Below are 22,091 nucleotides of genomic sequence, written 5' to 3'. Positions count from 1 at the left end.
ATTAGGGTGCGCGGAGGGGTCATGGTGTCAGAGGAGGCGGGGTTAGGGGCAGGGGCAGGTGTCAGAGTCAGCGGGGGGGGTCAGGCTGGCAGAGGAGGCTGGGTTGGGGCGGGGTCAGGGTGTCAGAGGAGGCGGGGCTAGGGGAGGAGTCCACAAAAGCTAGCTTTATTGATCGAAATGGGCAGGGACTTGGCCGGCTGCCACCTCGTCTCTGTATGGCAGTCAGGTTCCGATCCCATCAAGGCCTTCTGTTGGGACTATTTGGCTCTGGGCGAGGGACTTTCCCCAGCGTCATGTCTGAGCAAGGCAGGGTGCAGGGACCCAGCAGGCTTGGCTCAGCCCTTCATCCCCCAGCGGGATCACAGTCCCAGTGCACGGAGTGTGCTGTTCACAGCACAGAGCTCCTCTCTGCCTGGCGGCGCTGCATGGCCATTAACAACCCCATGCGATGCGCTGGACGCAGGGGCTTTCCCTGCTGTCCTTTCCCCGCGCTGCTGGGCAATATGTTGTTTGACAGTTACTGCCCTCCACCCCAGAGGTGGGTGCACTGTAGTGGACTGTATTTGTGAATGGACCAATCCTGCTGGGTGCAATGTGAAAGACTGTGCAGGATCAACCCCATAGTCTGCACAGCGCTGTGAGGAACAAAGAGCTGCTCCATCGTCAGTAACTACCCACGGCTCTAGTACAGTGTGACAGGACTACACCAGTTCATCGTCTTCCTGTGCACTGCCTGGCGCAGTGCTGACATGACAGGAAGACTGCTCGGAGAGCAGCTTGCATGATGGATTATTCTGGGGCGCTGGAGCGGGAGGGGAGTTCAGTGTACGGAATTGGGGTCATGAGCAAATACACATGTAGAAAACCTCTTAGGGTTCATCTATACTGCAGCAGAACTCATGGTGTCAGACCCTGGGTTTGTGAACCTAGGGCTTGAGAATCTACACTCATTTGTACCTCCAGGTTAGGAATTGTTGAAGCCTGGTTCCTAACCTGGGGCGCCAGGGTCTACACTGTAGTATGAGGGCCCGAGTCCGGCCACCCAGATCCCAGACTTCCTAGCGCCTCCCAAAATGTGTCTGCTGTAGCCCTTTGTGTGTGGTGCACTGTGGGGAACTGTGACTGTTCAAAGAGCACATTGAAAGCCGGCCCATGGGATTGTGGGATACTTTTGGTGGACTCCAGAGCACAAGTCCAGAGGGGCTGCGTCTACACTGCAAAGCAATAGGGCTTGAACCCTGGGTCCCAGCTTGACTCAGGCTTGGACCTTCCACCCCTTGGGATCCTGGGTCCAAGCCCTGGTTAACTCAGTTTGTGTGTAGATCGAAGGGGGGTTCGGCTTGAGCCCGCGTTCAAAACCTGGGCTTGCACTGTGTGTAGCCGTGCCCAGAGGGAGCTGGAAACAAAGCTGGGTACTTTGTAAATAGCAAGGTTTGGTCAGGTGTTACCTGCCGTGCTTTGGAACTCTGCTCTTAGCCCCGGTGTGGGCTTTTGAACAGCCGGGCTCTGCAGCAGAGGGTCTCAAAGCGACTGGTACCACAGCTGCGGGCTGTCTCTCTGACCACAGCTGTGTTGTGGCAGCCAGGGAACGGTGGCCCTGTGGAACGTCGTTTGCTGAAGTTTGTCTCGTTTCTTTCCCAGGAGCCATGCTGCCACGGAGGGAAAATCCACCTCAGAGTAAACTGAGTCAACTTTGCCACCAAAGTCAAAGATGGTAGCCAAGCTGAGCAGCAGTCACGCAGTGGCGTCCCTGGTTGGAGTAACGTGATAGTTAATACATCGATGTTACGGGAAAGTGTGAGAAAGAATGGCCAGAACAGACTCCGGCTTTGGCCTGACCATTAGAAAGAAATACGCCGCTGAGCCGGCTGAGTCTGTGCGAATTGAAATCTGCCGGTCAGTGTACAAGTCTGTGTTAATTGTAGACGCACGTCCCGAGACAAAACGTCTGTTCTAAAGTGATAAGATTTCCATTAAGGACAGCTGCTGGTACGACTGTTTTTCTGAACTCAGGGATAAGATCTGTTAACCCCCACGCTTGCATTTTTATTTTGCTTGTTTTCTTTTCATATGTAGTAAGTGGTATGAATAGGCTTCTTGGAGTCTGTCATGCCCAAATGATTTTAGAACAGTTAAGTTAAAGAATTAATAGGTAATAAAATGTAGCCGTGATAGGAAAAAAATGTTAAGTGAAATAGAGTGTGATTGCGGTTGTATGTTTGGTTGGGTAATAAAAGATTGAGGCGCCAGCCTTAAAATCATAATAAACGACACCTCTGGAGGAAGAAAAAAACTACCTTCCGACAGGACCGTTTGGCAGAAGACTGCGCCGGGCAAGATAACCCGATAACCCTGAGGGCATACCGGAATCCACCCCCAACCGCCCCAAGGACAGGGGGACCGAAGAACCGAAGAGCAAGATAACAAACTGTCATTGCTGTGCCATCTGCGTGATTGATTATCACTTCAAACGTGAAAACAGCGTGATGAGGCAAACCCCATAGACTTGTATGAGGATGGATCCCTACAAAGACAGATCCTAAAGACTGAGGACTTTGGGTCTGGTTCTGCAACCAACTTCCAGGAGCATCAGATGCGCATCTGACAAGGCCCGGCTCCATCCTCGTGTCCAGGCCACCTGGCCAGTGACTTGGCACGAGCAACTCCTCGGCTGGTAATTATAATAACAACCTTGCAGAACATGTGTGTGTGTGAATGAATGTGGGAGTGAATGGAATGTTATAGCTATAACTGATTGCTTACTCTGATTTTTTCTGTATTCACAATAAACGCGGTGTATTGCCTTAATCCCCTGAATGAGATCCTGCTGGTTTTTATTTTCTAAGTATAACTCCCTCTGCTCCGCCAGGCGGAGGTGGGGCTTTGGTGTCAGCTCCCAGACTGGGGCTTGCTCATTAGGACAAAGGACAGCCAGAGAGACCCCAGCGCTCAGCAGCTGTGTGGCCATGTGGGGAGGGTTTTAAAGCCTCCAGAGCTGCACTTGGTGCCCTCCTGGCTGACTAGGCAGAGCTGGAACCTGCAGGCTGAGGGCCCAGCCCTGCAAGCGCATAGGCACCCTGCAGTGTTCGTAGGCTTAGGCCGGCAGCTAAGCTGTGACAAGAGCTAGTGCAGACAGCAGGGAGAGGCAGGTGGGGGAGTCGGGACACAGCGATGCATGTCCACACCTAACCCGCATTGCAGGTCCAGCAAGTGTTCCCATTGGTCCACAGCCAGTCTGACCCACAACACACTGCAAACGTTTCCCAGGGCTGCACAGTCTGAGCACCAGGGCACATGCCCCCAGAAATCCTAGTGCCCAGCCCGGGTCGAGCAGCGCCACTGGGACCGTGGGGTCTGACCTCAGTGTGGATGCTCACAGCCAGGTTGGACTCACCTGGACGCCTAGCCCTGGGTAAGCACTGCCGGGAGCTGGCCCCAGGGCTTGTTCCGGTGCCCAGAGGCCACCAGGGCTTTCCCATGCTGCTCAGCAGGTCGGAGCCCTGAAAGGAAGGAAGGCAGAGTCTCGTCAGCAAGGCCAGGATGCACAGCTGTCTGGCTCAAGCCATGGAGCATGGACGTTGGTGCTCTAGGCTGGAGGCTGCTTGGGCGACATCGCGGCTGCCAGGGCTGGTGCACAGGCTGAATGACCCTGCCAGAATAAAATCCTAGACTCATAGACTATCAGGGCTGGACGAGACCTCAGGAGGCATCTAGTCCAACCCCCTGCTTAAAGCAGGACCAAAGGCTCAGACACCTGCTGCTGGAGGGGAGGGGTTACCTGGAGAGTCACCCTGTGACGTCACTCCCAGAACATGGGTCTCAAAGGAGGAATGCCCAGCAAGGGAGCTGTGTCAGCCGATCCCTGCTCAGGCAACTGCAGGCCCCCTCTTTACAGGGGCTGTATTCAGGAGCCAGCTTCTGGGCCCAGTGCCCCAAACACGACAGCACAGCAGGGTTTGGAGGAGCAGGCGCTGGTGCTGGAGTGTGTGCTACACATTGTAGTGGGGCTGTGCTGGACCCCAGAAATGGCCTTTTGAAAAATGCCTGTTCATGAGCCGTTGGCTCTATTACTACATGTTCAGGGGGCTGCAGAACAACGTTGTGACACCAGAAAACTTCACTCTTTTTTCATTGAAACGTGATAAGGAAATGTTATCGGCATGGCTACCGTAAACTCACTTTTCCTGACAGCTACGCTGATGGGCTGCCTGAGTCTGCTCCATTGCCAGCCTGTGCCCCCCCATGAGGGCCACCCCTTGTCACCCCGTCTCGCTGCCACCCACAGAGTGATCCCGGGGCACCTGGCTCCCACACCTGCTCCCTGCACACCTGGGCTGCCTCTCAATCTTGTGCTGAGTACAAGGGTCCTTCTCTCTCTCGGGCTAGTGCCGGTTTGTGCCTGACCCGCTGCAGGGTGGGGCTGTCGCACCAGTCCCCTGTAATGGCTGCCAGCTGCTCTGTGCCACACGCCCAGAGGCCAGGGCTGTCGGCACTCCCAGCGCTGTTGCTGCAGGCTGGGTTCCCATAGACTCTCACTCACGCTGAGGAAGTGGCTGCAGAGGCTTCACCAGGCTGCCAGCTCCCCAGCCCCACCCCACTGTGCAAACAGCCCAGGCACGGGCACTTCTTGTGTCAATAAATGACAAACTAGCAGTTCCGGGGGACCAGTGTCTCTTCAGGACCCCTTTGCACCCACCCAGCTGTTCACCTGCCAGCTTCTTGTCTGCAGCCAGCTCCCCGGCTCTGCTCCTGCTCCGGCTCCTTCCACAGCCACCCTGCTTTGTCCTCTCTGACTGCCTTGCAACCACTGCAGTGTAACAAGGGAGGGGGCTCCGGGGCCAGACCCTGAGCTCATTCACATGGGTGTGAAGCCGGAGTGTGAGTCCTCCAGGGATCGGAATCAGTGGTGTTCCTCCGGCATTAAGTAATTCCTCCAGCCGCACCCTGCTAGTCCCTGCCTGGGTGAAATAGACTCTACCAAGGCTCCTAGGCTGGGACCTGTAGCCCAGAGACACCATCAGTTCAGTCACAGCGTCAGGCCCCAAGACCCTGAGCCGTTGGGCTAAGTTGCTCTGCCCCGGCTAGTTACTGCTCCTGATGTGATTACGCTGGATAAGCCATGATCCGTCTCTTTCACTCCCTAGGCAACAAATGATTCAAAGGTGCTAATGAGACTGGAGAAGCCCAGATCTCCCAGCATAGCCTCACCAGCCTCCCGTGTTCACACTCAGGAATCAGAGCCCCCAAAGCAGGAGATTTTTGAAAAATAGTAAGTGAGATTTCGGTTCCTTTGATCTCCATCTGCAGGGCCGGCCTCGGGGCCACTGGGGAGGGACGTGTCAGAACCCAGAGCCTCCTGCTCCCAGCACACCCTGTCTTTGGGGTGTCCAGAACCCGCAGCCAGGCGGCCCCCGAATGCTCAGCTTGGGCCATGGTGAATTAACAGGGAAAGCCCTTGAGCTCGGCAGGAGCCGGGGGCCTCCTGCTCTGATGCCAGTGTCTGGGCACCCGCACTCAGCCTCCAGCCCCCGCGGCCTGCGGCCCAGCAGTGCAGGCGAAAAGGCACCGTGCCAGCTCCTCTCCTGGCTGGGGCTGCTGCCCCGACAGGCTGGCCATGGGGCAGTGAGCTAACCCCTTGGCCTTTGCCAGCTGGGGGCTCCCTGTGGGTCAGGGGAGCCTGCTTACGGCCCTGGGGGCCCTGGTGAGCGGTTGCCTCCATGTCCCTGGGTGCAGACATCCCCAAAGGCAGGGATCTGCAGTCACACCATTGTGCAGAAGCAGGACACCAGAAAACCCACAGAGCCCAGCCCCTGCGCACCCTGCGCTACCCTCTGCAGAGCCAGGGAATGGGCTGGCCATGAGCAGGGGCAGAGAGCACAGGAGCTAGCGGAGCAGTGATTACCTCAGTCCCTGATGGGCCCTCAGTAACAGCTCCCCGGCCCCTCCGGCCCCTGCAGGGGCCCGTGTAGAGCCGTGTATCGGAGCGCGGCGCAGGGAACGGCGCTGGGCTTGTGGTCTGGGACAGAGTGAGCCACGTTCTCCAAATGCCGGTGGCTCCGAATCCTCCCACGGCGCTGAGGTCGGCTGGGACTAAATAGAAACGTGGCGCTGCCAAGAAGCCAGGGCTGTGAGAGGAGCAGAAACTAGCAGCTTGTGCAGGCAGGGAGGCAGGGCTGACGCTGAGCCTGGAGTGGCATAGCGGCTGCGGCGAGGTGACTGCGCTCTGTTTGTTCAGCTGAGCTCATGACAGACACAGCATCGCTGTACCTGAGTCAGGCTGGCCCAGGCCCTGCGGAGTCACACCCCGGTGCTGCCAGGGGAGTGAGCCTGGGCCCGGCGTTTTCTGAGGCTGCAGTTCCAGAGGAGCTAATAATGGGAGCTGGGATGCAGCGAGGCCCTTATCTAACTGCACTCCAGGAATGGTGAAAAACAGCCCAGCTTACACCAGTGTGTAGAGCCAGTTCTTTCAGCAGCATTTATTCCTAAGGAAGATTCCTAATCCCCCCAGCCCCGGGGAAGGAGCCCTGACAAAGGGGCCGTGAAAAGGAGACAGACAGACCAAAAGGGAAACTATCATGTAATTCTGAGAAAAATTGGACTCACCTATATTTCTAGGTGAAGAAGAGTTAGTGACATTGCATTTTCTCTGTCTAATAACGGGTAATTTCTATGACTCAGGTTTTTTTCCAGAAGGGCTTTTCCCCACAACCTGCTAGTTCATTAGTTTTGCATAAACTAACGCTAAGAAACACAGGAACTAAAATGAAAGAAAATATTTCTGAATGACAAACACAAATCAGATACCTGGTTCTGCTTCCAGGGGCATCCTGGGTGGATGTTTTCCCTGTTCTCTCCCGCTTTGGAGTCTCTTCTGTACAGGGCTCAGACAGACGGTGATCAGTACCGTAGAAGTGACGGGTGTGTGGATAAACTAGATGAATAAGAACAAAACATAAGAATGGCCCTGCTGGGTCAGCGCAAGGGTCCACCTAGCCCAGTATCCTGTCTGCCGACAGTGGATGGTGCCAGATGCTTCAGAGGGAATGAACGGAACAGGGCAAGTTCTGGAGTGATCCAGTCTCAGCTTCCAGCAGTCAGAGGTTTTACAGTCTGGGGGAGCAACGTTATTTTTTAAAAAGACCTGAGCAGCATTTGTTAGTGCTGCATTATAGATCATAGACATGAGAGAGCTACTTGTGTGTCATCTGCTCCAGCTCGTATTACTGTGAAGAGCACTCTCTGTGCGCGCCTGGGTCGCACTGGCGGCCTGCAGCTGGCGTCGGCAGGTGACGAGGGTGACAGGACTGGGCCAGCAGTGGCAACAACTGTGAGCATAATATTATGATTATTATTATATGCATATTATCGCAGGACCCAGGTCCCCTGGTACCAGGTGCTGTTCAGACAGAACAAAAAGGCCCTTTCCCAAAGAACGGACAAGGTAAGGATCTCTGACTCCCACCATTATTATTGTATCGTATACATGAAAGCCCTTTGCTCCTCGCTAGCACCTTTCATCTGAGGGTCTCAAACACTTTACTCGCTAGCCATCCCAGTGCAAGGTCTGGCTGAGCCTGCCTGGGCCACGCAGCCACCTCGGGAGGTGACGTCACAGCAGCAAGAGCGGCCCCGTCACCCGTTAGCGGCTGGACCGAGGGCAGAGCCGAGGGCAGAGCCTACAAGCCAGCCCCCAGCTGTGCTCACTCAGTGTCACTCCACTAGGGTTACCATATGTCCTCCTTTTCCCGGACATGTCCGGCTTTTTGGCACTCAAACCCCCATCCGGGGGGAATTGCCAAAAAGCCGAACATGTCCGGGAAAATGGCGGCTCTGCTCCTCTCTGACTCTTCGGGCAGCCCCCATGCCTCCGGACCCTGCGCCGCCAGAGCCCGGGAGGGGAAGTGCCCGGCTGGGGGCGCAGGGTCCGGAGGTCTGGGGGCTGCCCGAAGCCCAAACGCTACCGGCTTCACAGTTTGCCAGGCAGCCTCCAGACCCTGTGCCCCCGGCTGGGCGCTTCCCCTCCTGGGCTCCAGCTGTGCTGGGGAAGCGCCAACCGGGGGCGCAGGGTCTGGGGGCTGCCCGGCAAACCGTGAAGCCGGTAGCACTCGGGCAGCCCTTTCCCCGTGGCTGGAGTGGGAGGGAGGAGGGAGCGGAGTTAGGGAGGGAAGGGGTGGGGCTGGGGCGGGGCTGGGGTGGGGAAATGGGCGGGGCCAGGGCCCGTGGAGGGTCTTCTTTTTTTATTTATTAGATATGGTAACCCTACACTCCACTGACGACAGAGGGGAAGGAAAGGGGGGGATGGGTGGAACAGCCCGTCCTCTCACTATTTTGCCCACTAATTAGGCCTAATTTCCAGCATACCAGTTCTGGGTCTCTCACTCTTCTGGTTTCCCAGGCATGATCTCAGCACGGTCACTAACATACGGCCGGAGCCTTGTTGTTTGGCTAGGCCAGCCTTTCCGCCTTCACTTGTACCGATGTTTATAACAGTTTCATACAACGGGCTGAGTTGGAATCTGGTTACCTTTCCCTGTCAGCATTCAGCATATCGGCACTGGGCCAGTTTATAGATGTCTCTCCACTTCCCACAGGCAGGCTCACGGGGGGCACTAGGCTTTGCACAACCCTGCCACCAGTTTTACACTGAGCTGCTCCTGATTCACACTGGGGTCACTGCGAGCAGGCGGCCCTGGGGGCATCAAAGGGCACAGCGAAGGGGAAGGAATGGGTCCCTGTGTCACAGCCCCTGAGCCCTCAGGACTCATGAGTCAGGCCCCAAAATCATGAGATCTTTAAAAACAATCAATGTTGGGTTCTATGGATTTGCCATCTGGTCTGGCCCTTCCAGGGTCACATTTGGGGCCTTTTGGGGTCACGTTTCCCAGCTTTTCTCCTCAAGGACAAGGGCTGGGAATGGGCTTGTTTAAGGAAGCCGAGATCCTCACTTAGCCCCAGGACTCCAGGAGCTGGAGCTTTAAGGAAAACACCCAAACTCATGAGACTCGTGCTAAATAACATGAGCATTGGTTGGGGGGCAGCCTGCTTAGCCTCCCTTGGGAAGAGCCCTGGCCATTAACAGTGAGCCAGCCAGAGCCGTAGGACACGCTGCGTGGAGCAGGGCCGCCAAGGGGGGGCAATTTGCCCCAGGTTCCGGGCCCCACAGGGGTCCCCGCGAGAATATAGTATTCTATAGTATTGCAACTTTTTTTTATGGAAGGGGCCTCCAAAATTGCTTTGCCCCAGGCCCCCTGAATCCTCTGGGCAGCCCTGGTGTGGAGCAGCCCACGGTGGCCAGGACGGGAACAGGCCTGTGTCCATCTCTGCCTTGTTCTCTCAGGCTGGGTTCAGCTTCTTGCTTTGTGAGCAAACTTCTCCCCCAGTCACCAAATCAGCCGCCTTCCTCCGCCAGTGCTCAAAGCCCAGGGAAAGCCCCCAGAGGGCTTCTAACTGCTCCTGAGAGGGGGAACGACTCGGGCTTGTTCTCTGAATTTCTGGCTTCCAGCACTCGTTGCCCTGCGAGAGCAATTCTGTGACTCCAGGGCATGGCTGGGCTCCAAGGCCAGGCCCACAGCCGCTGAGCGCCTTGATTAAAGCACTCTGCTGCGGGAACAGAAAACACCCCCTTTGTGTTCAGCAATAACATCTGTCATGTTCAACATCCCCTGACCACCTCACCAAAGGCTACATGCTGAGTAATTGGGAACATCTTGTTATAAGCTGCTGCGAGCTATAAATAGCACTGGCTGGTAGATCCATTCTCCGCTCTTCGCGCGGCACAAACGAACCTGGCTGTGCTCGCATAGCAGAAAACAGCCCTTGGGCTGGGAGGGCCCCAGCCTGCTAGCAAGGCCCTTTGCCGAAGCCGAGGTAGCAGCGCTGCGAGCGGGTCGAGGGGGAGCTTTCCTGCCTGGTATGGGGTGAGCTCAGTGCTCAAGGGGTCATAGCTTCAGACCAAGGTTTGGTGCTGGAGGGACGCTCCCCTGCCCCCCGCCTTCCCCACTGCGGCTCCAGTGCTTGGAAATCCCCTGGCCGCCTTCCCTGCTGCCTGGCCCCTCATCATCGCCCACCTCAAAGGCTGCAGCCCCTCCCTGGCCCCCCAGCCCCCACTGCTGTCCACGCAGATAGCAGCCTTTGAACCCATCTCCCCTTCTCATCGCCCCCTCTCCGGCTCCTTTGCCACATCAGCTGCAAGCTCCTTGGCCTTGCAAAGAGTGCATGGCTCTGCCCCACTTACGTATCTGCCAGGATCGCATCTCCCCACCCACAGCAGCCTGGCCGCTCGCAACTGCCTCTGTGATTCCTTCCTCCCTGCGCCCAGCCTGTCGAACACCCTGCCGGGCCGCTCCCCTCCACCCCGCAAAGGAGCAGCCCGCTGCCAGAGCCGGGCGGAGAGGCAGCTGCGGAGATGGGCTGAGATAGAATGGGAGGGGAACCAGCCAGACCTGTGCCAGCCCCACCCTGACACCTCTGCTGAGAGCTGGATCCCATCTCCTGGAGACTCTGATTAGATCGGGAGCTGCTTGGGACAGGGACTATGTCTTCCTGGGGGTCTGTGCAGGGCCTGGGATGGCCTGGTCTCTTCTGTAATAATGATGATGGCGTTTGCTATGACATTTCACTTCTGTAACAATATCACACCATTCAAATAGCCCCTTTCACCAAAGGACCCCACATCAACCAATCTATCTACCCAGTAAGCCAGCCCTGAAATGCGGCTGCCTCTGGGTTGAGCAGACCAGCAATGTGATGGTTAGGGTGACCAGACAGCAAATGTGAAAAACTGGGACGGGGGATGCGGGGGTAATAGGAGCCTATATAAGAAAAAGACTTAAAAATTGAGACTGTCCCTATAAAATCGGGACATCTGGTCACCCTAGCGATGGTACACAGCAACATGGTTTATGACAGGAAGTGAGGAAGGCTTTTTAGGTAGGCAGAGTGCAGGTGGCCAGGACTCTGGGGCTAACCTCCAATGCACCACTGCAGTAAGTGCCACAGGGCCCCTGCATGGCCCCAGAGCCCACATCCACCTCCAGTCACACCCGGCGGCTAGCACAGTACTGGCTCAGAAGAGTTTTATTTAGTTCCCCAGCAGCGCCCCAGGGGAGGTGCTGACCAACGACAGCACATACCAGCCGGCCTGTATTTCCTGCATGCCACCAGGTTGGCCCCCACCTCTGCACGTGTCAGCACAGAAAGGCTCGTCTACCCGGCTCTGTGGGCGCAGCCACAGTGCACAGTGTGCATGGCAGGAGGTGGCGTGCAGAGCTGGCTTAAAGCCGTGCCTTGCATCCCCTCACTCCTGGTGCTGCTCTGGGCACTGCTTCCTGCATGGTGTTAAAGTAGCCTCGGCTGCTCCGAATTACCCCAGACTGTAATGGCCACAAGGGGCTGAACATCCTGACCACAGCTCCATTTCCCTGCTATGCCAGCAGTATCCCACCGCACCGTAGGGCCCACCTGCCCTGGGCCAGTTCCCCAGGATTCCCAGCCAGTGTTCTCAGGTAGGCAGCGCGGAGCAGCTGGAGGGGCTGAGTGTTACAGACAGGCTCACGGCCGTCACTGCACAGGGTGGTGCCCAGGTGTGCGCTGGCATTAGCTGCTTAGCAGGATGGCGCAGCATGTCCCCCATTCCTCTCCTTAACCCGCTTCATTACGGTAGTGCCTAAGGGCCAGCCAAGACCCGGGCCAGACGCAGCAGGAGATGGGCCCTGCCTGGAAGTCTGACTAGCCCAGGCAGATACCTGGCAGGGCAGGGATGGGGAGGACACACCAGGAGCGTGACCAGTGGGATGGCAGCCCATGGGTTAGTTACCCTTGCGGGGGTGCCCAGGGGGAGACAAGCTCAAGTGAAGGGAAGCAGGGGAGGGAGACAGGGCCGGGGGCAGGTGTGGGGTGAGTCTGAGGTGAAGGGAGCTGACCGGCAGGGAGCCGCAAACAGCGGCTCAGCACAGGGCAGAGAAAGTCCAGGGCAGAGATAGTTCTCTGACTGGCCAGCGAGCCCTGGCTGGCTCCCCGACGTGGGGCTCCGGAAAGCCCCGTGCTATCTAGGCAGATTTGGAACAGCAGGCGTGTGAGAGAGGGGCCCAGGAATCCCTCAGTGCCCTGCATGGAGAGGGGCTGGGAGCAGGGCATGGGGCCCTGGAGCACGCTGGTGCTGAGTGCCACATGCAGGATCCCCAGCCCCACACATTCAAACCCCAGGCGCAGGCAGGGCCGGCTCCAGGCACCAGCATAGCAAGCAGTGCCTGGGGCGGCCAATTCAAAGGGGCGGCACGTCCGGTATCAGGGCGGCACGTCCGGGTCTTTGGCGGAAATTCGGCGGTGGGGCCCTCATTCCCTCTCTTCCTCTTTGAGCTGCCACCGAATTGCCGCTGAAGAGGAAGAGAGGGAGCAAAAGACCCGCCACCGAACTGCCGCCGAAGAAGCGGCGCGGTTGAGCTGCCGCCGAAGTGCCGCCGTTCGTCTTTTTTAAATTTTTTTGCCGCTTGGGGCGGCAGAAAAGCTGGAGCCGGCCCTGGGCGCAGGCCCCACATTCACCAGATTTGCTTTAAAATTCTGAGGTTTTTAAACCCACCAGACTCCTGTCTGTTCTTTGCCTTTGGAGTATGAGCCTTCAGGTCACGCTCGGGTCAAGTTTTCAGGCTTTTCTCTGCAGAAACGAGGGCTGGAAACTCACTTTTCACAAAAGGAAAACCGATTCTCCCATAGTCACAGGACTCCTGGCGCTGGGGCTTTAAGCAAAACTCCCAATATTGGCCCTGTGATCAAATCATGAGAGCTGGCAACACGGCCTCCATCCCTGCATGCTATGGGAGTTTTGAAGCCCTTACTCACGTGAGGCAGGGCTACTTGCAGGGACCAGGCTGGCATGAGCAGGGCCCTGGGGGCCAAATGCTCTTTGAAAAGGAATCAAAAGGTGAATGAGCATCAGTGGGCCGTGGTGTGGCCCTGGGGGACCAGTGCCAGGCTGCCCGCAATGTAGGGCTTAGGGGGACTGGCAGACGCGCTGCCCAAACTGCTGCCCATCACATTGCTGGCACAGCTCTATGCTCCTTTCCTGGGCTGGCAGGAAGCAAAAATAACCAAACTGGCTGAGCTAGGCCGCTCCTGCGGCTCCTGCCGTTACCCTGGTAACTCACCCAGCAGCCCAGCTTCTTTCAGACTTTTATATATAGCTCCAAAGTGGGAAAGTGACAAGTCCCTGCCTTGGCTGTAACACACACGCAGCTGAGCTGGGTTAACGCTGCGCCCCGGGAGCATCCTGGTGCAGAGCTGACTGTTCTCCAGCAAGCCCTGCGGTCGTTAGGCAGGGAGCAGAGCAGGCCGCTCCAGTGGACCAGCCAGGATGAAAGAGCTTTTTCTGCACGGTGCTCCGCTGGGCATGCGGCTCTCCGGCTGCGCTGACTGACCCTAGGACACTGTGCGAAACCAGAGCAGTAGAGTCACACTGCAGTGTGATCTGGGACTGAACCTGCGCGTGCACACACGCTGACTGGTCTCAGACGCCCCAGCCAGCACAGAGCCCTGGGTGCGGTGGGGCTGCAAGGACTCCTGGTTTGAATGCATGCTAGGAAGTGGACACAGGCCACGTTGTAAATTCCCACATCCCTTTTCTTTCGCTCTGTAATTAATGAAATCAAATGATATTCGCTGATCACTTCATGTCACACCAAGACATGCAACCACAAGGGCACAGCTGTGTGTGCACAAACCTCTCTGCCTTAGCTATAGCACGGTGGGCTCTCCCCAGGACAGTTACATGCATTTTTAAACTCTTGGCTTGACTATGTGGCTTCTCTCCGGGTCTGCCCTAAAAGCAATGAGGTGCTTGGCTCCCAGGGTAGCATTTGCCATTAAAAAGCAGTTGACATAATTGGCTTGTCACAGCCATGCTTGACAATTCAGGCATCGTTGCATGACAGACTAGCCTACGATTAATGAACTTGCTAAAATACTTAAATGGCTGGATCCCTCTCAGCCCCGTGCGGGAGCTTTAACATCAATAATTATCCTGAAGCGCACCTGCAGCTAAGAACAAATAACTAAGGGCTTTCATGCAAGTGAATGCACAGGAAATGAGGACTTGTACTGCGGTGAAGCCAGCCTTTCCAAGCCGTGCAGCGGCTGCTCAGAGGACTGGCCTGTGAGTCACCCTAGGTACATAGTTCCTTTATTCCTGCCAGTTACTCCAGCTTGGCTGGGAAGCAACGCCACACAGGGGACGTCTGTACTGCGATTAGCCACCCGTGGCTGGCCTGTGCCAGGTGACTCAGGCGCGCAGGGCTTGGGCTAAGGGGCTGTTTAACTGCTAAGTGCAGACCTCCGGGCTCTGACTGGCGCCCAGGGTCTAGGACCTGCGAGTGGGAAGGTCCCAGAGCTCGGGCGGGAGCCTGAGCCTGAACATCTACCCTGCAGTTAAACAGCCCCTAGCCCGAGCCCAGGCCAGCCATGGGTGGCTAATTGCAGTGTAGACATACCCAGTGTGAGCTCACCACCCAGCTCTGCTCAGGGCTCCTGAGTTCCTGTCTGGGGTGCCAGCTTCTCAGACGTGTCCCCTGAGCTGGACTGCCCAGGGTTTTTTCAGGGGCGGGGGGGAGGGTGCAGTCTGACACGCCGAGGCCCTCCCTTTAGCGGTGCTGGGCAGCTGGAGCTGGGCCCCAGGGCCTGAAGCGGAGCCAAAACCTCTGGTCACTGTGGAAATGCTGGAGCTCCGTATCAGCGGCCCAGCCTGTCCAGTGGGGTGGTGACACTGGCCTTACCGGCCCTTGTCAGTCAGGCTGAACCGGGCCTGCTCAGCGCCAGCGCGGAGCCGCCAACCCGAGAGTGCCCACGGCACTGCTTCCTGGAGTCCCTGGGGAGCAGAGCTGCTGCCAGGCGCCGTGTGCGCTCCCTCTGGGCTGAGGGGGGAGATGGGCCTGACCCGCCCCACCCTCGGTGGGGGGATGGTAGCTCTGCGGGGAGCTGCCCTTGTGCTCTCCTAGGCGCGGGGGGGGGGGGGGGGGATGCTCTTCAGGCCCTTTTCCTGCCCTCCCAGGCACTCGTGGAGACTCCAGCCACAGCCTGGGCCCTCCTCTGACCCAGGAGTTACACGGCTGCCTGTGGCGTCGCTCCACATTTGCCCTCACAGCGCCCTGGAGCTCAGGGGCAGCCCTAGGCGAGCGTCATGGCCCTGGGCCAGCAGGGCTGGGAAGCTGTGATGGGCATGGGCCAGTGCTGGCCAGCTGCCGCCCATTCAGCCAGGACTGTGTGTTTTTCCCTGTCCTGTGGGGACTCCGTGGGGCTGCCCCATGGAGGTTACCGGGACAGAGGAGCCCGCCCCGGGATGTTTTCACCAAGGCTCTTGCAGCCCCATGGCAGGCAGAGCCGTAGGCCAGGCAGGAACTGATGCTCGTGCGTGCGGGCCAAGCTCCCGCTCTGCCTGCCGAGGCCACCGCCTAGCGTAACTGGCTGCCTCGCGCCGCACGGTGAGACCATGCTAAGTGCAGGGCTACGAGCCACCTGGTCATTACGGATGAGAGCTGGCTACTTTTACCCTGCAGGCGCTTGGTATTTTCGGCTCCAGCAGTAAGGCTGTTTTATGAGACCTGCCTGGTTTGATAAATATCTTTTGGTTGCTTAAGTAAAGGGAAAATGAATCCTGCTGTGTGATGCTGAAACTAATGAGAAGCATTAATCAGCTCAGGCCCCTTCGGACACAGAGCCAGCCCCGACTACGCCTTCCAGCTTGGTCATGGGCTTTGGAGGGAGCAAACACAACCAGTGGGAATGTAACAGAGGCTGGAGTGCTCAGGAACTGTGGGCCCGTCGGCTGCTCCCGTCACAGGGGGATCCAACCTGCCCCACAGCCTCTCTCCATAGCTGGAGACGCACCAGAGAGCTGGAGCAAGGATACAGCACTTGAGTGTCCTTCCAGCCCATGACCGTTCTGTAGGGCACTGTGCACTGGAGTCTGGGTTGCAGCTGCACGGAGCAGGAGCAGGGCCAGGACAGAGACCCCGCAGCCTTCCCAGTTGGCTTTGGTTTGGAGCTGCACCCTGAGGGCGATGGCTTTCAGCCACTGCTAGAACAACCCTTCTGCTCCCTGCTGAGCTGGTGGGATGGGTCCAGCCAGCGGAGGGGGCTGTGTTACTCAGCAGGCAGAGGGCTCCCCAATCCCCAGGCATTCACGCTGAGCCCACGTCCATGGGCTGGCAAGGCTGTGACACGTACACAGCCCGCGCCGAACTGCAGCCCCACGGCCATGACTGACTCCAATGGGGTCCGGACATTGAAATGGAGCCACAGTGGGGGTTTCTCGGGCAGCCTCAGCCCTGCCCGTTGCAAAAGCCAGAGACGTTGTTTTCTCTCCCGGGGCCTGTGTCTGATCTCAGGCCCCAGTTAGACACGGTCACAACTCCTGTGAATGGCTTGACACTGCCGGACCCAGGTGCGCGTGAGCGGGAAACCAGGCCCTGAGAGCCGTGCGGTCTCTCCCACCTGTCCTGGTGCTACTAGTGTAACACCGACAGATCACGGGTGTCGGTGGACGAGATCGAACCTGGGACCTCTGGAGCTTAGTGCATGAGCCTCTACTGCATATCTCTCTCTCTCGCACGCTAGCACGGGGGTTAGTCACTGAAGCAACAGTGAACGTGCAGCCTCTTTGCAGACTCTGCTGCTGCTTTGCTTTGTGCCTGTTGCACCGTTAGGAGGCGTGTGATGTGGGACTGATCCGTGTCTCTGCCTGGCTCTCGCACGCCAGTGTTGGGTGCTACTGCTGTGATCAGGGTTCCAAACCATCCCGGGCTGACTGGGCGTGACTGCAATGGAGAGTGGGGAGAGCCGGCCACTCCTGCGCCACATTCCCACTGCAATTCCAGAGTCCCTCATGAACATGGGGCTCTGTCAACCCGACGCTGGGGGGTTAAAGGTTGTGCCACAAACTGGGTCCGATTCTGTGCCCAGCCAGTGAACCCCAGGGATTGCACAGGCATAAGGAGAGCGGTGCTTGGCTCAGGACCTAGCAGTTAATTGACAGGTGCTTTTCCAGTGTTTTTTATTGCCTATTTCCCCGGGGGTCAGCACCAGCCCGTCATTGCATAGTGAGCCTGCTCCACTTCCTAAAGGTTTGAAAAGGCACGAACCGGCGCCTAGAGACCAGCTAGCTTCCTGAGCCGCCTTTCAGATGCTGGTTGGACAAATCTCAGTGGAGATGAGAGCAGGAGAAATCTCTGAAAATCTTTTGTCAGTAAAACATCATCGAGGCTGAAAACTGCACCCATCTTTAATTAATATGCAATTGTTCAAGCTAAGAATGCAATAAACCAGGCTTAGCTTTCGGGTTGCAGCCTCTAGGTCGATTACAGACAATTTAATTTAGCACAGGGCACTGGATGACCCTTTGAATGATAGAACCAAACTTCATTTAAAAGAAAGATGGCTGGTTAAGCAGATGGGCGTGTGGTTACCACTTACCCAGGTACTTCAGTTATACTCACACTCAGAGACGGGATGACGTGTCAATGGGTGATCAGTCCACCGACAACAGAGTGGAGAACAGACTCGTAGCCCTGGAGGCTACCGGGCCCCTGTGGATATTAATAGGAGCTCTCCTGCAATCGAGCAAGGAGATTTTATAACCTATAATACTAATTACCATTAAACCTACCATCACCATAGGCACATTTCTGCCACCTCTTTACTGGCTCTTTACAATACTCATTATGTAAATTAACATCTGCACCGGTGTCCTTTCCGTGCTAGCCATATAGACAGCATTTTAATAAAACATTCAAACGCCTCAAAAACACTCATTAAATCCCTGTTCTAATCAAAACACAGCCCCAGCATGACCCGGGGTCATGTCCTTGCTAACTTCAGGGTTCCCATCTCTGTCTCCAGCCTCCACTCACACTAACGAGCGCCTTTTCCTAGTCTCCTCAGCACTTAGCCTAACTTAGGCCAAAGCCTCATTTGTGCTTACACTGCAACATCCTTCTACTTAACACAACCCAGCCCCGCTTCTCTAGGCTCCAGCTCCCCTCTGATGACGCACTAGGGCCTGGCCTTTAGTACCGCTTCACTTCTCAATAAAGCTATTGATCATTGTAACTCTATTACACAAGCAGCCTCATGCCCAACTCATTATGACACTGGCAATGCCCGACACAATATCTTTTAAATTTAATTTTTATTCACAAAAATACGAACACGTCATCATTTATTAACCAATTACTTGAACTTCTTTTTATGTTTTAAACATTATTACCAATTTCAATTAAACAGATTTCTTTTCTTTTAAGAAAATTTGTAAATGAAGCCTTAATTTTAAAAGAGGTACTCTAAGCTCTGGAATAAATTATTCCACTAAATTCTGGTTATCAAGGGTAAAATCAATTCTAGTATCATAAACAATCTTGAATACTGGAAAAATTGCTGTATGGCCAGTCACGATGTATATTGTTAAACTAACACCAAACTGGAGTATTTAACAGAGCACTTCATTCCAATATAATATTTTTTTTCTATTAATCACCATAATACAGGCCTTCTCAAACTGGGGGTCGGGACCCCTGAGGGGGTCGCGAGATTATCACATGGAGGGTCATGAGCTGTCAGCCTTCACCCCAAAGCCCACTTCACCTCCAGCAATAGGTTTATTATAGTGTTAATTAAAAACACTTTTTAATATATTTTATAAGCGGGGAGTCGCACTCAGTGACTTGCTATGTGAAAGGGGTCACCAGTACAAAAGTTTGAGGACCACTGCTATAACAGCATCCATCATGCTCACAGACCACTCTCTCCACTGCTGTCTTTCATTGTGTCACTCGCACTGGGCATGTTCCTCTGACTGGTTGTGCTTTTGATCCCACGCCGCGTGGCCACAGACAGGCGTGAGCACTTCAACTCACAGCGAGACACGTACTGAAGCCCCTCCACAGAGCTACAGGCGGTCTGTGGGGCGTTCTGTTTCTGTGTCTCATAGGGATGTACCCTCAGCCTTTCTTGGTAGATGTTTTCTTGGAGATGGTCTGTAGATTGAATGAGGGCAAGTTAAATACGAGTGGTGAGGCTGTAAAAAACCACAACTAGTGATACACAGTGCAGGTCTTAGGTGAATAACAGGAAGTCTGGTTAGGATGAGGTGTCGCTGATCCCAAATACCTCACTGCCCCAAAGGACAATTTCTCACACATTTGAAGACATTCAGTCTTTCTTCCTGGATCAGTGTGTATACAATGAAGGCAATACTGATTTAGTAGTTATTTGTTCATAATCAAATCAGGCACTTTTCCTAATTCTAAACATACTAATATTTGGATTATTGTGTCCAAAACATATTTTTCATAAACAAGACAAATTATTTTCTCCACACAATAATTTCTGGCTTGATCATTACAAAAAACAATTTACTCATTTTAATTTGGATTTCATTAAACAATGCAGCAATTTCATGCATGGCAAAAACTGTAAATCTTTTTGGGGCGGGGTCATGGGGGGGCAGTTCTCCATATGTTACAAAGTGGATTAGCTGCTTTCTTGGCTTATTATTTTAACACATAATTAACATATTTCCTAATTTTTACACAAGTTGCCACAATTCCCAATTAACATTTCTGAACTAAACAATGCTGACATGGCTCCTACTACTTCCCAAGCATCTAATTCTCATCTCTTCCCAGGAGAATAAAAGTTATGAGCGTGACCAAATCCCAAATTAGCCACAGCTTGAACTCCTTGTAGACAGGCGTGATAGGTTTGTATTGGCCCCTGTCTCCAGACAGGTCACACTGCTCGCAGAGGCAGCTGGGCACATAGGCTGGGGAGCGCCCCGTGGTTAGGGGAGTTCTTTGTTTCTATTACAATCCGAGTCAGGGTGGCTGCCTGGGAATTCATTTCACGCTGCAGCCACCCCCTCTCTTCTGCCACGCGTGCAGACCCTGCTCAGTCGTGTGGGGAGGAACATGCATAAGGATGAAGAAGCCGACCCAGTGTACAATCCAACCCGCCTCTTGAAGCAGATGCTCCGATCCAGGTACCAGCACCAATGCATGTGGCCTGTATCGATGTGATGCTGTTTTACAGCACTCCTGGGGCAACCACTGTGTTTGCTACCCACCATCTGAAGGCAGCCCTAGAACAGCAGGTATGTTGTCATTGCACAGGCGGGGCCGTGAGCAGAGACGTCAGACCCAGAGCATGGCCCGTTAGCAGGATTCTTTCACAAGGGTTGTGTTAATGGAAGCGCAAGGGAGGGACAAGGGGCCAGTCATCCCAAGGACCATCGACTGCAGGGATGGCGGTGGCTCAGGAAATCCAGGGGTGCACGTTCTGGGCTCCGTACAGCCGGTATAATCCAGTGTCACACTGAGAGCTGCCATCACGCTCTGCTTCCTGCAGATCTGCCTTTCAATCTAGAAACCTGGAGCTGTAGGAAGTCATTGATCAGCTGCAGGCTGTAATTAGCAATAGCAGGACGAGGGCTCCATTAACGAAGGACTGAGCAATTCTACCAGGGCAGTGACTCTGGCCTGACCCTGGGCAGCTCCAGGGCAGCTTTGCATCAGGCCGCCAGCCCAGTGGGTGCGAGCATCGCCATGGCCAGCCACAGGATGATCTGCACGACGTCCTCCAGTGCACAGAGCTGGTGTGTGGCTCCCTCCATATGGCCTGGGCGGTCGGGGCTCCCCTGCACCCCCACAGTGCCAGGCTGCCGTAATGGCGTTTCCGTCGTGCCAGGGGCCAGCCCAGTGCACAGAGGGACCAGGATCACGGGAGCCAAAGGAGGCGTAAAGCCCTGTGTCTGTCTGTCCCTGGGCGCCATTGTGGGCTCTGGGGGTGCAGCTGGGGGCAGGCACAGCGTGCGAGATGCTCCGCTGAGCAGTCCATGCACTGTGCGCAGTCTCCTCCTGCGAGGCACAATGTGCACCCCGGCTCCGGCAGCACTTAGCCAGCCGAGAGCCAAAGCACCTCACACCGTTACCCCTCGCAGGGCTTCCGTTCCGTGGGACAAATGGGTTCTGTTCAGCCATGAACCATCCCCACCTTCCTTTGTCCCAGCAGGTCTGGCCATGTCCTGGCTCTGAGCCTCTGCCCCAGACACCCCACAAGGAGGGCAGGTTATTTCTGCTAGTGGGACTGGGAGCTTTCCACGTCGGGGCGCCTTGTGCGGCCCAGGATAGGGGGTTGGAGGGCAGCTTTCCATAGGTCTGGGCTTGGGAATGACCCTGCCTGGGGAGAGGCCTCCCGTATGTCCTGGGGTGCACTGACTTCCCTCTATCCCCTTCCTGTGCATCCCAGTCTGCCGCTGTCTGTGCACGGGGAGCCTCTCCACGCGCTTGTGGGGAATGTGAGCTGCTAGTAATAGAATCACAATCGTATTTCATTGGGAAGGACTTGAATCCCGTTGCCAGGGGAACTGAGCTCTGGTGGCCATCACTCGCTGTTCTGGAACACCGAAATGAGCAAAGTGCACGTCAGTTTCTCGATAACGCTGCCACATGTTGTGTTTTCCAAGTACATTAGTTCTAGGAACCTGCAATGTGATGAGGGAATGATGTTCTCTGAATTTGCATAAATCTGAAGCTAGTCTCTTCCCGGGGCTCTCTCTAGAGGTGTTTGCGTACGGTATGGCTCAGCATGGTCTCGTGAGGTTATTCACACCGGATTTCCTATCAAAAGTTCAATATCTATCACCAAATTCTTCGTCGAGTTCTTCCACCTTTCTCACGAGGCCCGTCACGGCTGCCACGCTGCGGCTAAGATGGCTGCTGGGCTTTGATCCTTTGATCACATATAGCAGCAACATGGGCAGAACTCAGATCCTCCTGCTCCAGTAGCACAAGCCCCTGCCTTGAGAGCTGAAGAGGAAAGGGGAGTCCCAGTGAGCCCTTAGCAGTATAGGGCACATGACACACCATGAAGCAGTTCTGATTCTGTTCAGTAGGTCTCATTCATGGCTAGCTATTCTATCTCCTCTACGGTGCGCTGTGTGTATGTGTTTAACCAGGACTGCTGGGCTGTTTGTGATGGGATCTATCCTGCCCGCTGCTCGGAACATGCCTTCTCCATCCAGCCAGCCCCCCTGCGATGCCCAAAGCAGTGAT

This window comes from Malaclemys terrapin, chromosome 9 (assembly GCF_027887155.1).
Source record: "Malaclemys terrapin pileata isolate rMalTer1 chromosome 9, rMalTer1.hap1, whole genome shotgun sequence".
NCBI lineage: Eukaryota > Metazoa > Chordata > Testudines > Emydidae > Malaclemys > Malaclemys terrapin.
This window is presented reverse-complemented; position numbering follows the sequence as displayed.